We start from the raw sequence: 17,518 nt of genomic DNA on the forward strand, positions 1-17,518 counted from the left end.
TAACTTGCTTTTGATTTGTGGGGAAGTCAACCCAAAAATTTTGTTTATAAAAAATATGTTCTATTTAGACCCATGTCTAAACACGGTAGTCCTACAGTAAGTTCCATGATGCATCCATTATCTGAACCACTTATCTGTAAGTGTATCTACTGTTTGATTTAATTATTATTCATTCTGGTGTTTAAAATGTTAAGTTCATTTACGTAAATGTATGTTTGTTTTGAACATCAATAAGATCAAGATGTACATTTGCTTTTATTTTTGGATGCATACAAGGTCTCGCGTTATTTTGGAGCGCACACTTTCATTTCCGGGGTTGTACTTCCGGGTCATTCAAGAGGAAAAGGAACGATGCAGCTGGCGTGACTGCGTGGTCCATCCATCCATCCATCCATTTTCTTGACCGCTTATTCCTCACAAGGGTCGCGGGGGCTGCTGGCGCCTATCTCAGCTGGCTCTGGGCAGTAGGCAGGGGACACCCTGGACTGGTTGCCAACCAATCGCAGGGCACACAGAGACGAACAACCATCCACACTCACGCACACCTAGGGACAATTCGGAGCGCCCAATTAACCTGCCATGCATGTCTTTGGAATGTGGGAGGAGACCGGAGTACCCGGAGAAGACCCACGCGGGCACGGGGAGAACATGCAAACTCCACCCAGGAAGGTCCGAGCCTGGACTCGAACCGGAGACCTCAGAACTGGGAAGCGGACGTGCTAACCACTCGACTACCGTGCCGCCGACCGCGTGGTCAGTACGTTCAATTTATGTTGTGTATTAAGGACACACAGACTTCAAGAATTCAAGACTCTTTAATTCCCTCTTTTGTGGCAGCAGCCAACGAGGTATTTTGTTTTCCTTTCACTATGTGAATTTATTAGCTATTGTGTAGCTCTACGTTTTGTTCATTGTACTGTATTATGTATTATGTACCCTATTGATGAGGATCTTAACAAAATTCTGGACGCTACTGCAAGAGGAGGAGCAGACCAGAAATTGCTGTCGATGTCCGCTATGATCATCAGCATAGGTGCCGAAAGATTTGGCGTCAAAGAACAACGGGCAACCAGACCCCAAGGGGAGCCAAATCGACGGGAGGTGAAAATCAGCCAGCTGCGGCAGGAGCTTAGACTGCTTGGACGGCAGTTTAAGGTGGCAAGGGAGGAGGATAAGGCTGGGCTAGCAGAGCTCCGTAGCATGGTGAGGAAAAGACTAACCACCCTCCGCCGAGCAGAGTGGCATAGGAGGAGAGGCAGGGAGAGAGCCAGGAGACGGGCAGCCTTCATCTCAAACCCCTTCGGCTTCACCAAGAAGATCCTCGGGCAGAAAAGAAGCGGCCATCTCTCCTGCACCGAAGAGGAGGTAAAAAACTACCTCAATGTCTCCTATAGTGACAGTGCAAGAGAGGAAGATCTTGGGCCATGCAGAACCTTGATAACCCCGCCAGAACCCATCGCGGCATTTAACACCAAAGAGCCAACTTTGAAAGAAGTTGAGGAGGTTGTCAGGGCAGCTAGATCAAATTCAGCACCAGGCCCTAGTGGAGTGCCATATGCAGTCTTCAAGAGGTGCAGACTCTTGAAGAGGCTATGGAGGATCCTCAGGGTCATCTGGAGAAGGGGGAAGGTTGCCCAGCAGTGGAGACACGCAGAGGGGGTATGGATTCCAAAGGAGGAGAGCTCAATAACTATCGAGCAATTCAGAATCATCTCACTCCTCAGCGTAGAGAGCAAGATATTCTTCAGTATTGTTGCCCGGCACATGACGGAGTTCCTCCTGAGAAATACATACATTGACACCTCGGTGCAGAAGGGAGGAGTTCCAAAGGTCCCAGGATGCATTGAGCACACGGGAGTTGTCACCCAGCTGATCCGGGAGGCACGGGAGGGCAAAGGAGACCTGGCAGTCCTTTGGCTTGACCTCGCCAATGCCTACGGGTCTATCCCACACAAGCTGGTGGAAGCCTCGCTTGACCGACACCATGTCCCAGACAAGATCAAGGACCTCATACTGGACTATTACAGCTGCTTCAGTTTGAGAGTCACTTCTGGAGCTGTGACATCTGTGTTTCATCGCCTTGAGAAGGGCATCATCACGGGATGTACCCTTTCTGTGGTGTTGTTTTCCTTGGCTATGAATATGCTGGTGAAGTCAGCAGAAGTGGAATGCAGAGGACCACTAAGCAACTCAGGTGTGCGACAGCCCCCCATCAGAGCGTTCATGGATGATCTGACTGTAACGACAACATCAGTCCCGGGTTGTAGATGGATCCTCCAAGGCCTCGTGCATCTCATCAGCTGGGCCAGGATGAACTTCAAGCCAGCCAAGTCCAGGTCTCTGGTGGTGAGGAAGGGGAAAGTCTCAGACAAGTTCCACTTCTCTATAAGAGACACCCAGATTCCATCAGTGGGAGAGAAACCAGTTAAGAGCCTGGGGAAGATCTACGATAGCACCTTAAAGGACACCGCAGCACTCCGTGCAACTTCAGAGGAGTTGGGGGCCTGGCTGACAACGGTGGATAAGTCAGGGCTACCAGGTAAGTTTAAAGCTTGGGTATACCAACATGGCATCTTGCCTCGACTCCTCTGGCCACTGCTGGTCTACGACGTGCCAATGACCACCGTCGAGTGCCTCGAGAGGAAGGTTAGCTCTTTCTTGAGGAAGTGGCTGAGCCTTCCACGAAGCCTCAGCAGCATCACACTGTACGGGAGGAACAACAAGTTGACTCTGCCCTTCAGCAGTCTGAAGGAGGAGTTTATGGTGACCCGAGCGAGAGAGGTACTGCTGTATAGGGACTCAAGCGACAACAGAGTCTCCTCGGCTGGCATACAGGTGAAGACCGGCAGGAAGTGGTGCGCTCAAGAGGCAGTCGACCAGGCTGAGTCCCGCCTGCGGCACAGCGAGCTGGTGGGATCAGTGGCATGCGGACGAGCAGGACTTGGGAGCAACCCAAGACCTTCCTACAACAAGGCACAGGGGAAGGAGAGGCGCCTGCTTATCCAGGAAGAGGTTCGGGCAGGGGTGGAGGAAGAGCGCTGCAGTAGGACAGTAGGAATGCGGCAGCAGGGGGCGTGGACCCGGTGGGAAGAGACAGCTCGCCGGAAGATCTCGTGGACAGAGCTTTGGCGATCTGAGCCACACCGGATCAAGTTCCTCATCCAGTCGGTCTACGACGTCCTACCAAGCCCATCCAACCTCCACCACTGGGGCCTGGCTGAGAACCCACTGTGCCCGCTTTGCCAAAGGGTCGGATCGCTGGAGCACATCCTGAGTTGCTGCCCACGAGCACTGGGAGAGGGACGTTACCGCTGGTGTCACGACCAAGTGCTGCGAGTCATTGCGGAGACCATCAGCTCAGGGATCTCCACCAGCAAACACCAACAGCCAGCAAGGCAATCCATCGCCTTCGTCAGAGCTGGGGAGAAACCACAGCAGCATCGGGGTGAAGCAGTTGGTCTCCTGGCAACAGCCCAGGACTGGCAGTTGAAAGTCGACCTAGGGAAACAGCTCAAGTTCCCAGAGAACATCGCGGTGACCACACTCAGGCCTGACATCGTCCTTGTGTCAGAAACAACAAGGCAAGTGGTCGTGCTGGAATTGACTGTTCCCTGGGAAGACAGGATGGAGGAGGCTTTTTAGAGGAAGAGAGCCAAGTATGAGGAGCTGGCAGGCGAATGCCGAAGTAGTGGATGGAAGACCCGGTGCACTCCCATAGAGGTCGGATGCAGAGGATTCGCTGGTCAGTCACTCGTCAGGTCACTCAAGATGCTGGGAGTGAAGGGACTGCACAACAGGCGAGCCATCAAGAACATCAGTGACGCAGCAGAGAAGGCGTCAAGATGGCTGTGGATCAAGCGGGGCGACACGTGGTCACATGCTCTTAAGACACAAGCCGGGACTTGATCAACCCCGGCTGGGTCCCCTGGGCGAGGGTGTCTGTTGTGAGACCCGAAACACCCAATGAACCCAGGTGCCAACACTGATGATGTGTCTTAAGCTGCACCAAAAGTGTATATAACAACTATTATTTCTGTACAGTTTTCACGGTCAGATGGAGAGACGCTTCATTAAACCAGTCAAGGAAAGCTATTTGAGTTTGTCTTGCCTCGAGAGGGAGTTACATTATCCAAGCAACAAAATCCACCCGCTTACGTTTCTGTCGGACTGAGAATGACGTCACAGTTGCCCATGGTTCAGGCAAAATGGCCGCCCTCTGAGATGGATAAAAAAAAAATCGGTTGGATTTAGCTGTTTAAAGCTGCACTTTGTAACAATTTGCACATAAATATCTTTATAATGGTCTTTTTTTATTTGACTATTTATCACTGAAACATTTTTTAATTAGTAGATTAACACCTTAGCTGTTCATAATGGGAACTCCTGAAAGCCTCTGGACAATAGTTTTCAGACTGGATTCGGGTTCGAATTTCCCACCCTTTGTCTGTGGATGTGATTGTGACGTCATGTAGCATTGTGGAGGTGAAGAAGGGAAAATGCAGTTTCTAAGACCCCTGGCAAATCTTTTATTTTGTTATTGTTTTTTCTTTTTTCCCTTTCTCTTTACTGTTTGTGTGATGATTTTTTTTGTGTTGTATTTGACATGTTTGGCTTTTGATTACAATTTTGTCAATACCAAAAAAAAATGGGAAAATGCAGTTTCATTTTTCAGCCACAGGTGGCACTAGCGATTCAAAATTACATTTTCTGTGTAACTCATATTCCACAAACACAATATTAATCAGAATTTCATGCTTCATGCTTAAATGTGTCCCCTTTAGCCCCTAATAACTTCAGCTGTTCTAGTAGGCTTTCCTGACATTTATTTTTGCATTCGAGCAGAAGCATGACATTTGTCCTGTCAGGTTTTTTGTTTTGTTTTTTTAAAACAGTTGATAATACCCTCCCCCACATTGACAAATGCCGCAGTTCTAGCTTCAAAACACCCGCAAAGCTGTCACATCGCCGCCACCTCCTTGATTTTCTGTCGGTATATCATTCATATTATAATCAGCAATGTTGTGTTTGTACTAAAACATGCCTCTTGGAATTATGGCCAAAAAGAAGGAAGATAAGCTAGCTTGTGTGAACGTAACGTTGCCTGAAAAGGTGTCCTGTCCCGCCCCCTGACTTTCATTTTATTCACCTGATTGTGTCCGCAAACACCTGTGTCACACTGTTCATGACAGAAATGGTCGTGGAGATATTCTAGTAAATTAGCCCAATTGAAATGGTTACCTTGGATTACGTATTGTGACCTTTCGTACCATATGGTGAGTAACCCTGAACAACATATGTTGCTAATGCTGATGAATCCACAAATTTTCAGTCGTTCTTGGAAAAAGTACAACTCGGCTTTTTGGGCATTTGAGAACACTGTCTTGAACGTAACATTTAGATTCTCATCTTTTATTCACAGTGTAAACAATAGCTTCCTGTTAAATGGTCCAATATAATACATGAAGTAGTTGGGTGTCCTCCTTTCTCGTGAGAGAAAGGTTTGTCTTGTTAGCAGTTTAATGTCCTCCCTTGTCAGCTGAGGAAAAGTTCTGTCTCTCCCTGGTGTCTGATGCTAACAGTTGGATTATTATTGCAGTATCGCTTGTTGTTGGAAAAGAGGCACTTGAGAGTAGAAACGTGGAAACAAAACCGTTATTACAGCTATAAAACTAAAACCATGCGCTAAGAGGTGCTTCAAAACAGGGCGGATGCCCTTACTGACATTTTTGTACGAAACAGACAACCCAACTCGGCTAATAGATGACCAAAAATCTTTTGTCGTCGCACATTCAGTTATGTAAAAATGACATGTTCTTGAGTTGCATAACGAGCAGCTGTTTTTTTGTTTGGTACTGCCTTGTGGGTCATTTGTGAAACACGTTGTAAGACAACATTGCTTTGTACACAGCGCAAGTTTGCTTCTGTGGCACCTCCATGTTGAGTGAATCCCCATTGCTGGACTTGGCAGCTCAAAGACAGATAGCAGGTGCAGCCTGACGACCCGCTCCGATGAACATTTCATCCAGACTGGCAGGGAAGCCTCTCTGGATCAGAACCTGCATCAGCAAGCATCCCCCTTGTTCAAACATATGTCTTTGTAGCCGTTGTAGAATTTCCTCAAAAAGTGGCCTTCCTTAAATCTAAATACCCTCCTTGGGGGAGATTTTTTTTATTTTTTATTTTTTCTTCTTCTTCTAGTTGAGCTAATATTCACACAGTTGGTGTGCTGTACCTCCGCAAGAGGACTGGAAGAGATTCGGTGTCTCAGTGAAATATTGTTGAATTAAACCATTATACTCTGTCTGGAGAGACCCCGACTAGCGCAAATCGGTATGGAATGTGAATAAGCATACATCTCAAAAGTAAATACTAAAAAGTGAAGAAAAGTTCCCTGCAAACAAAATTAGAAATATTCCAAACATGCATCACATCACTAGATTTAATATAATGGATTAAAGTAGATTCTAAAAACATGAATGCAGACGCTTTCAAAACATGCAATGCCTTTTAGTTGGAACATTGTCAAAATTGTATATAAAATTATTATAAAGACATTGTGTGATTCTATGAGCTCCAGTAAAAAAAAATAAAAAAAAAATGTTTTTTTTGTTGTTGTAATAATGTGTCCAAAAGGAAAAAATTATTTTGAAGAATCTGCACTGCAGTATGAAATGAACTCAGAACTCAGATGCTGTATAGTCGTCATTAGGGATGTAACGATATCCAAATGTCATGATACAATATTATCACGATATGAAGCTCAGGATACGATAATTATCACAATATTTTGCGGAGGTTAGTGATATTTAAAAAAGGTCACAATATTGTTAACAAAAAAAAAAAGAGCTCATACTTGAAAAAAAAGCACAATATTGTGCATAACAGCAATGTTGTTGTTGTTGTTGTTATTATTATTATTATGTTATGTTGTTAATGCACACACAGAGTTTCTCCACATATTGGCTTTATCCCTTCATCTGACAATTAGTGTAGATTTTCAGCATAGAAGGGCCAAAACATCCCTAATGAAAATTAAATTGCACTAAAAAACTAACCACCAGAGGGTGCTAGAACTGCATCAATCGAAACCAACTTGACTTTTTGAACAGATGTGTTGCATTTAAATATCGTGACATGACGATGACGATTGTGGCAGTTTGAATATTACGATATCGCCCTTTATCGTCCCAAGTCGTCATTCAATGGTGGACATGGGATGTCATGACCTGTTGGACCTGTCTGGTTTGTGTTGCTTTGGTGCCCTCTATAGGCGTTTTCGCGTAATTGTTTTTCAGTTGATTTCAGCCGTGTTCCTGTAGGTGATCACATGACATCTTTAGTTAATAGCGGGCCGTGTGCAAATCATTCGCTAGCTTGCATACTGGCGACATTTCTCACGACTTCCTATGCTGCTTGTGCCACAGAGAAGCATCGCTTGTGAGTTTATCTTTTTCCTTTAATGTTGCTTTTCATTTCATATGGGCATTTGATTGTTTATTTGCATTGCTAACACCAGTTATGTTAGAGTTTATGCACAGCTATTTGTATCGTCATTATTGTTTGTGCATGTATATTTGAGTGACATAACATTGTATCGTATGTTTATATTGTTTCAGTTTTACAGAAGATAAAGTAGAAAGATTGAAGACAACAGTAAAGACACAAACTTTACTCCAGCCTCTTCATTTTTCCACTTTGACTGTTCGCTATCTGTCAATTTGTGTTGGACACACACATTGAGGACAGAATATGGGAGTTATGTGAGATGCACATCATATACTTCAGTCTTTTTAAATGACAATTCATTTCATGTTATAGTGTATGATATTGATGTTTCTTAATTGTAAGTGAAGGCATTATTTGTGCACTGTTCTTTTTGTCGGTGTCTTGCACGCATCTCGTGTCGAACCACAAAAGCTGGAGAAGATGAAATTTGAAACTCCATATGAAAATGTTTTGACTTGGGAAAATAAAGCTGACGTTAGAAGGCGTGTTTCCGCGCGGATGTTTTGTCATGGGATTGTAAAGTAGTGTTATATTCTTGAACAAAGTCACAGCTGACAGAGGTGGGAGTAAATCACACACACATACAAGTTGTAACCTTCAAGCAAGTCTCAAGTTTCTGTTGCAAGAAATCCTCAAAGACCTCACAGTTCAAAAGTTCTATTCTGAAACAAAGCCTAGTCTCTTTGCGACTGTGTGCCTATACACTTTTGTCCAATATAACAGAGCCTCCCTGGGAGAAACTCGGCACTGCATGGGGGCTTGTAATTGACTGCCTCCTACTTTGAGATAGCATCACATTTATCTGTTGACAGATCAATACAAAGCCATTTATCAAACTGATCAAGGCGTGTGCGTGCGTTGGCTGTGCCATCGCCTTTAATTGTGAACTTGCCTCAATAAAACAATGTCTAACTCCCAATCCGTCCTCCCTAAAGCGAAGCTTGCATTGCTCTCGTGTGCTTTTGATCGATCACTAGTGGCGCCCAGGCTGTGGTTTGAAATTCGAGGGAGCTCTCTCAGATCAATAAACATCTGGCTGACCACAAGATCTCTGGAAAGTGCCATAAACCAAGCTGAATCTACTCTACATGTACTGAGATATACCGTGGGTATAGTATAGCGGTCTGCAACCTCATGTGGCTCTTTAGTCCCTCTTCTAGCAGTAGAAATGAATATTATTTTTTTAACATGTTTATTTGCATTTTATTTTAGAAAAAAATTTCTTCAAATTAATTAATGTTATATAAATAAATATTTCAAAAAATGTAAAGGTTTTTTTTTTTTTTTTTTTTTTTTTTTTTTTTTTAGTTGTCAGAAAAAGTTGGTAAAATGTAAAATGTCCCAAAAAAGAAGAGGAAAAGGAGAAATTACCCGGTACCGTAAAATGTCAGTGAAATTGCCAAAAATGTCAGAGAATTGAATTAAAAAAAGAAAGTCAGAACAGAAAATGTTCAAATAGTAATCTAAAAATGTCTAAAAACAAAAGAATGGCAGAAAATTACCATGAAATATTAATTTCATAATTGCAAAAAATAAAAATAAATGTGAAGGATATATTTTAAAAAAAAAAGGCAGAAAAAAACATCCAAAAAAGTAATTATAAAATGTCCCAAAACAAAAGTTGAAATCCCGAAAATTACCATAAAATGTCCACAAAATGGCGAAAAATGTCAGAAAATTGCTAGCAAAAAAGGCTGAAAAAAAGTAAAAAAAAAAAAAAATAGCCATTAAATGTCCAAAAAAATGAAACTGAGAAAATGAACATATGTCTATAAAATTGCCAAAAATGGCAGAAATTTGACAGAAAGGCAGAAAAACCTAAAAATGTATGAACAATTACAGAAAAAAAAAAAAAAAAAAAAAATCAAAGATGAAATGTAGAAGAAAATGAATGTCAAAGTATTGGATACTGCACAATTTTCTGTTATGGTACAGCTTTATGCTAGATGAATAAATAAATAAATAAATAAATAAATACATAAATAAATAAATATACTTAAATCACATTTAAAATCAACCCCAAAGGCTCATGCATTAAATTTCCAAAGACGAAAACTAAGAAAATTTTTCACTATAATACAGATAATTTGTTATTTTGAATGGATGTCAACTTTTCAAAAGTCAAGGTTGTAAGGTTATAAGCCATTATACAGTTAAGCCAAAAATTGATTCACACAATAGCTTTATTTTATTAAATCAGATTTGTATCTCTTGAACGCCACCACATGATTTATGCAATATAGTAGAATGTGTTGATGCTTTATTGTGATCGTCAGCATTAGTTGTCCCCTTTCTTTTCTTGTTTTCGTCACCATTCTTGAGATTGGAGTGACTTGTAAAGGAAAGCAATTGCACATTTTAAAAATGCATATGGGGAGTGAGTTGGATGTGTGTGTGTGCCCTCTCATGCGTGTGTGTTTCGTGACCGCACTTTCTGCTCTGGAACTTTGCCTAATCCTACTTGAAACACAAAAGAGAGCAGAGCTGTTCCATTATTTAAACGTTCGCCCTCACACACACAGTGGACGTGCACTTGTTTGTGATTTGGGAACATATGATATCAACAACTATGTCAACAGTCAGCAGTACATTTGTGGGACTAAATAATCCGCCTCTTATGTGTGTGGCTGCCGTCAGCGCAAAGGGACACAAAGTGTCGCGCTAGCTCTTATCAAGCCTTTCACAGGCCTCTCAAAGTTCTAAACTTGTTACGTCTTGTATTAAACATGAGTCAAAAAAAATCCATGAAATAGTCATGAACGGGGACCGTAGTCAGTCGCAAGCCGGTCTGAAGCTAAAACGGGCTCCAAATTGACCAATTTAAAACCAAACTCTAAAAGTAATATGCATGAATTGAAAAGCCTCTCTAGGAATTGGAGCAGAAACAATATTGGGACTAGATGCGAGTTTAAAAGATGAAGAAAATTCTGTGTATGATGTCAATTTTTTTCTTTTTTAAATGACTTGGCTTCACGGTGCTTTCATGCTTTTGATTAATGATAAAGAGGCACTTTTGCAGGGGGATCAAATCCTATTGGAAGTCGGTCCTAAAGGCATAAGCCTCTAGCACGATGTTCTTCTCTCTCACTTTGAAAACCTTCAAAAGCCACGGGGTCACGCAACATTTAGCACTTGTTGCTAACAAGTGTGAGCCAACAGAAATGATCGAGTACAAACTTTAATTATGAGACTGTCATGTTACATTATTTCTGGCAAGCTTTTGTGTTAGTGCTGCAGGGCTTTTTGCATCATACCCGAGTCTTTAAATGACATTTGAAAAGACTGGCTGCAAAATTCATCACTCGAGTAGATTTCTTGAACAGAACTGGCAACATGTTAATGACCTAGAAATGTCATCCATTCCACAATCTTTCCTTACTTTACTAGACTAAAAGTGCAAGGATTAGTGGAAACATGTTGCTTTCTGGTCTTTCCATGTATAATTTCAAAAGCCCATAGTTAATATAAAATGCTTCAGTCAGAATCGTGATTAGGACTACAAGTGGCCAACTTGCCTGATACATCAATGTAATTGTCAGGTCCTGGACGATAACAACGGCGGCCATTACACGAAGTTACTAACGGCAATATCATCGCCACTGTAATACACTATTTCTATACCGTCCCCTTAAATCAATGTGGGAAAGAGATTTCCTCAATATCAAATTAAATATATCAAAATAAATAAAATGTTCCCACATATTTTGTGTGGGCCACATTTACGAGCTAGTAATCAAGTTTTTAATACAATTTTAAAATGTCACGGTTAAAAACTGCTGTAACGTTCCATCAGTGGTGGGTTTTTAAAAAGTTGTTTTAATCATTAGTTTAGCAAAATGACCTTACCTTCCCACCTGTTGATGGTGTGAGCAGTCAGTGAACCCTGTATGACTATTCTTGTCGGGAATTTGACAACGCAAAACCTTCAAAACACTCTTGGAAGATTTTTTAATTGAAACATAATTGGTGGTGGTGAGTAAAAGTTCAATTTTAAATATCAACAAGCTGAAAGTAATCAAAATAAGCCAGTGGGTGGGAAAGTGATGAGTCAGAGGAAGAGAATGTGAGAGCAAAATATGATATACTGCACTTCAAACGATGACTCGTGTGTCTTTGGAAGAACGTGAGGGTCCATCCACCAACGTTTCTATACCGCTAATCGTCATGCGGATATGGTCCAGCTGACTTTGGGTGAAAGGTGAACGCCAGTCAATTGTAGGACACTAGTGAGAATCAGTGTCAGTGTACAATAATGATGGAGGAAAAAAGTCAAATGTTACTAGATGTGGCGTTGAAACTGAGAACAGACGAGGGTGATCGGTTGTGAAAGCATAATTAATTGTATATAATACTTTGTGTTCCTCTCCATGTTTTTATTTTTTTAACCACTGCAATGACCAACGGAAGCTCCAAACTCCAAATTTGGATTTGTGGCAGGCTACATTTGAGCACAGGACTTCTGAAAAACAAAATCAATGCGCTACAATAATTAGGCTAATATTCTCATCATTCTTCTTTCAATTAGCTTGTCACTGCTGATTGGAATTCTGTCTCTGTCCTCTTAAAGGGATTTGATTTCAAAACAATTAAGCAGAATAATGGTTGCATCAGCATGATGGATTACATTACAAACAAAGGAAACCAAAGCAGACGTACATGTGCTTACTTAGTTATGCCAATACACCAGTGGCGAGCGGTGACCTTTTCGAGTGGGCATGCTGGACTGAGAAAAATGCTAAAAAAAAAAAAAGCTGAAAAATTTGGGGGTATTTTTATTGTTAATTTTAATATTAATTATTATTTAATTACTATTTAATACCAATATGTAGGTATAAAATTAAAGGGGAAATATTCAGGACTGACAGGTTGATGCGCACACACACTTTAATTAATATTGTAACGAACTAAGTGTTGTGTGTTCTGGGGTTGCCGTTTATGTTGACCACTGTTATGTCGGACTGTTACTGAACGCAACACGGTTCTCGGGTGAGGAGGAGACGTGCGGTTGAGTAGTGTTGTGGTGCTTTTTCCTTGCTAGTAACGAGAGGTTGTACTCTGTGCTTTGGCATTGGCCATTGCCAAACAGTGGCGTGCTGATGAAAGAAATAAACGGGTGGCTTCCCTAAACAACATTTGCTGGTGGCGTTTGTACAAAACCTTACAATATAACCAGCACCGTGGTGAGTGAAATGACACAATTAATGCAATTTCCAGTAGTATTTCTCCACTTCACACAAAATACAATCAAACTTTGACATATCAAGAGATGCATTACTCATTTTTCACGTACATTTGAATTTGCAGCATGTAGCAATGATACCATTTTTTATTTTTTTTTGCATGTTTGTGTATGTGTTATAATCTCTAGCATCCCTTAAGTGATACAAGCTTTGTGTGTTATCTGAATGATGTAGGTAATGAATGATTGGTTTCATTCATGAACAAAAATTGCAACACAGTGTGATTCAAGTGTGGCTATGCACAGGTACTGGGTGTGTGTGTGTGTGTGTGCGTGGGGAGGGTGTGGATACAAATACATCAGAGTGCCGGGTGGATATAACATTTTCATATGCTTTATCCATCTCTGGCCTATTTTTAGGTTCTCTGCGCCATATGCTAGAGCAGTGGTTCAAACACCCACAGCCTCGTTCATGACCAGCCTCTGTGAAATGAACTTTTTATTACTGTAACCCGACCATGAGTTTTGATAGCTTCTTCCACTTCCATTTGAGTGAAAACGCTAAATGTTTTAAGGAACCATCTATCAACTGCCATCTCATTTTGTTAATTTTAAAAGTGGATTTCACATTCTTACATTTTTTTCGACATTTTTAAAATGTTACTTTAATGGAATACCTTAAAGAGGAAGTCAACCTTAAAGATTTCTTGACAATATATTATATGTGACCTCACTAGTCTAAACTTGACATTCTGATTACAATTACATTTGTGGAATATGAGTTATGAAGCAGAATGCAGCCATTTATATCCATCGCAAGATTTGCCACTTTGACTGAAGATGACATCACAGTTGCTCATTGAACGACCAATCACAGCTCATCTGTTTTTCTGAAGCTGAGCTGTGATTGTGTTGTGGTTGTTGCCTGAGACTTGTGCAACTGTGATGTCATTTTCACTCGACAGCAAGTGGCAAAATGGCCGCCTTCTGATATTGATGAAAACTGCTGGATTTTGCAGCTTAACTCATATTCATATTTAGACTAGTGGGGCTGCATAGAACATATAATTCTGCCACTGATTATGCTGGCTGCCTCAAATGATATGTGAAACTATCACCGAATTAAATTATTCCAACTGTCTATAACAGCTTTTTCACACAAAACATTTCATTGTTTATATACTTCAAGGACAGAATACTGTACAAGATGGCCGTTTGCCCAATGTGCTAGAGCGACATCGTGGAGATGCCGGGAGGAGCATCCAAGAGGAGAGAAGTTGAGAGTGCTAAGAGCAGAAACCAACCAGTGGGAAAAGCCTGCCTGTTACTTCCTGGTTGGCAAGCACTTCCAAATATGGGCAAGCTTGCACTTTACGCGCTACCCCACAAACAATACTAAGAAAGCTAAGCGCAGTGTGAAAATCTTTTAATGTTACAGTGGTTATTTTTTTCCAAGTCAGTTGTTGTACATAACCTTTTGGAGCTTCAGTTTGCGCAGCTGCCCTCGTTTGTCACCGGGAGTCTGCTGGTATGAATCTAAGTGAAACGCGCAAGTGAGGCTTAAGATTATGCTCATCCACAAAACACACACTGCATTAAACACCTGATGCTGGCTTACATGAGCTCTATTGAGAACTTCAAGGTACCACTACACTTCCATCCTACCTCTAATTACTAGACTCGTTGTTCCTCCTCCACAAATGGTCTGACGTTTTGTCACCTTACATGACATCTTACGAGGGGGTTCCAGGATCCGTCGTCATACAACACATGGTATGATCTCATTATTGTTAGTCATGTCACTGGATCATTATAACATGAAAATCCTCCTGTTCTGTGTCGTCCCAGGTCCACGCGTTGCTATTTTGACGTCCTCCCTCCTGCTGGGAGATTAATTAGCCGTCTACCTCTGAGATTGGCGTAGGTGCCTCCTGGCATCGTTCCCCATCTTTCAGTTTGTTCTTTTGTACTCGTATCTACTGGACGAGATACTGCAACGATGGAAGATCCTTTGAATCCTTCCCGTTAGCTAAAGTGTAATTGCTTCTGTCATTTTGCCAGAACTAAATTTGACAGATGCCTTCTTGATGCTCCTTCAGAGGCAAAATGTGTTACTGGTTACTTCATCCATATTCAACGCTGTATGTACAAAGGATTTAGAAGCGTATGGGTCGGTCACTGGAGAAAAATCCTACAGCCTTTGTTGATAAAAAGATCAATGACTGAGCTTGACTTTACATAAAATGCTGAGCCCTGATTTGTGTCTCAGGAAAAAAAGTACAGAAATGGAACATAGACGACATAGCCATTGTTAAAATTTAATGTTGTCCAAAACAGGTTGTCAGATGAGCTTGAAATCTAAACAGATAATGCATTGACCCTGCAAGTGTGCGTACAAAAATCCTCACATCAATAAGGAGTACTTTCTGTGCTCTAAAGTCTTTCACTTTGCATAACCAAACCTGAAGTATTCATACTTACTGTGACTGCTTACTTTTAAGGCTTTTATACCTGCACAAAAATTGCCAGGGCAGCAGTTTTCCCGTATTAAACTTGAGTTCAGCTGGAAGTGTCATTCACTTCAGGGTTCAGAGAGTTATTCATTCATAAATATACGTATATCACTGTGGATGGAGTTTCTGCTGATGGTCAAACTTATTGTGGATTGCCTGTTTCGGATCACATTAGATTGTGTTGGTGTACCTAATGTTGTGACTGTGAGTTTCTTGTGTACTTCGTTGTACACAGGCTATACTATGCATACTGTAGATTAGAATACATACAGTAACTACACCAGGCCTACAACAGCTTTGTCTCTGAACTCAAGTTACAATAATAGAGTTGTTCAAGGGGAAGTCAAGACCAACATTTTCTTTACATTATTTTCTATGCAGTCCAAACATGACATTCTGATTAATATTGTGTTTACGGAGTACGAGTTTAGCAGCAAAATCTACCAGTCTTTGTCCATCTCAAGGGGCAGCCATTTTGTGTCAACTGAAAATAACACAACAGTTACAACCAATCATGGGTCACCTGTTCTCTGAAGCTGAGCCGTCATTGGTTGTTACCTGATCCCTGAGCAACTGTGATGTCATTTTCAGTCAACAGCATGTGGCAAAATGGATGCTTGATTCTCAATTTTTTCAGGTCTAAATTCACTATTTAGAATCATAGGATGTTCTGCTGTCCTCATTGCACCCACGGAACACCAGCCACCTCCATTTTGTGTCATTTGGACACTTCCTTTCAAATTTCTGTGAGTGATGTCATAAGATGCTACTACAATCATAAATCAATGACTTGGAGGTACTATGAACTGTATATTGGATTGTATGTAGGTGAGAGTGGAATGTAAGTGATCCTATATGGTTAAGGTCTCCATCCTGTATCTGTATCGCAGTTATCGATTTGGCTCTAGTGTTTTCCTCCTCTGGTGGAACTCAAATTTTACTCAAGCCTTTTGGTGGTCAGCAGAGATAAACAGTCAGGTCACACATGTAAACAAACAAAGAATAAAAATAAAAATGGTGTCATCTCCATGAGGGATTTGCGTGGGAATAATCTCTATAAAAGTGTGGTTGAGTTCATGGCAGGGCAGCATGTAAATACATTTAATCTTGCATTGTCGTGGCTATATGAAAAAAATGACAACATATTCCACCTGCTGTCAGATGTTGATAAATGACCTTCCAGCGCATTTTTGTTTTTTCCATGAAATGAGTGCCATGGTGAAGAAGTGCATGTGCTGTACCCAAAGGCCAGTGAGCATGTTTAGTAAATGTCACGTGTAAATGGCTCCATCACACGTCCCTCCCTCCACTTCGGCCATGCCATTTCAGCTCATACTTGCATCAGGCCATCGGGGGTTTGGCACTTTGGTCATGTGACTGTGTGACTGACAGCTCAGCCTGCCTCTGGAGATCAACTGGAAGGCTATGGATGCTTTGTTCCGCACAAACAAAACACTGAATTGTTTTACTGTTTTTTTTTCCATTGCTCAGCTACAAAATGTCAAATTATACATACTTTTTTTTTTCGCACGGTATCCCAGTATTTTGCCAGAGATATTTGGGATGCACAATTGACATTGACAAACACCTTGTTCAACATTAAACTTTTGCTTTAATCTTTATATTGATTGTGAAACTTCCTCCTCAAAGTGAGCACAACTACAGACGTGATCTAGTCAGGAAGAGCTCATGAAAGCTCCATCATTCCTCTCGCAGTATTTCACAGTTCAGTGACCGGCTGCCACTTTCCTATCATCTCCCTCGCCCTCTTTCCCACTTCCACGCGTAATTGTCTCCTCCGCAGAGAGGAGGCTTCCCTCTCCCGTGGCTCGTTTATCAGGAGGAGGAGGATGCCTGCGCTCTGTTGGCTTCCCGGGGGACAGCGAGGCGGTGAAGGAATGTTGAAGACTAAAGTGTGATAGACCTTCTACCCGCAGTACGCTCAGTGGGTTAGGGAGTTTTGGGTCACTGAAGGTCAAGCGGCAATACACACTCACTGGACACTTCATTAGGCACAATTTGATGATATTCAATACAGGAGCTGTGTAAAAAAAATTTGCTCTCATATCATACTTAGAGATTTTTTAAATACTTTATTTGAGTTTGGAACAGTTTTTCATCCAATCAACATCCTTGACTGTAATGCATTTCAATCAGGGGCATTGTGGCCATTGGGAATTGTTGGAGTTTCTCGAATGGCTGGTGTATTGCTAAACAGAAATTGCAGAAATTAGCGTGTATCGGGGCTGGTCTCACCCCACACTTCCTGTCGACGAATAATTTTGGCAAGTCGGTAAAGCCCAAAATATACTTATCACGT

General features: G+C 41.6%; 1 pseudogene; it reads left to right on the forward strand.

Moving 5' to 3' along the window:
- Positions 1–1,008: 1,008 nt before the first annotated feature.
- LOC144000774 (uncharacterized) lies at positions 1,009–4,011 on the forward strand (annotated as a pseudogene).
- Positions 4,012–17,518: the final 13,507 nt, after the last annotated feature.

This window comes from Festucalex cinctus, chromosome 14, assembly GCF_051991245.1.
Source record: "Festucalex cinctus isolate MCC-2025b chromosome 14, RoL_Fcin_1.0, whole genome shotgun sequence".
NCBI lineage: Eukaryota > Metazoa > Chordata > Actinopteri > Syngnathiformes > Syngnathidae > Festucalex > Festucalex cinctus.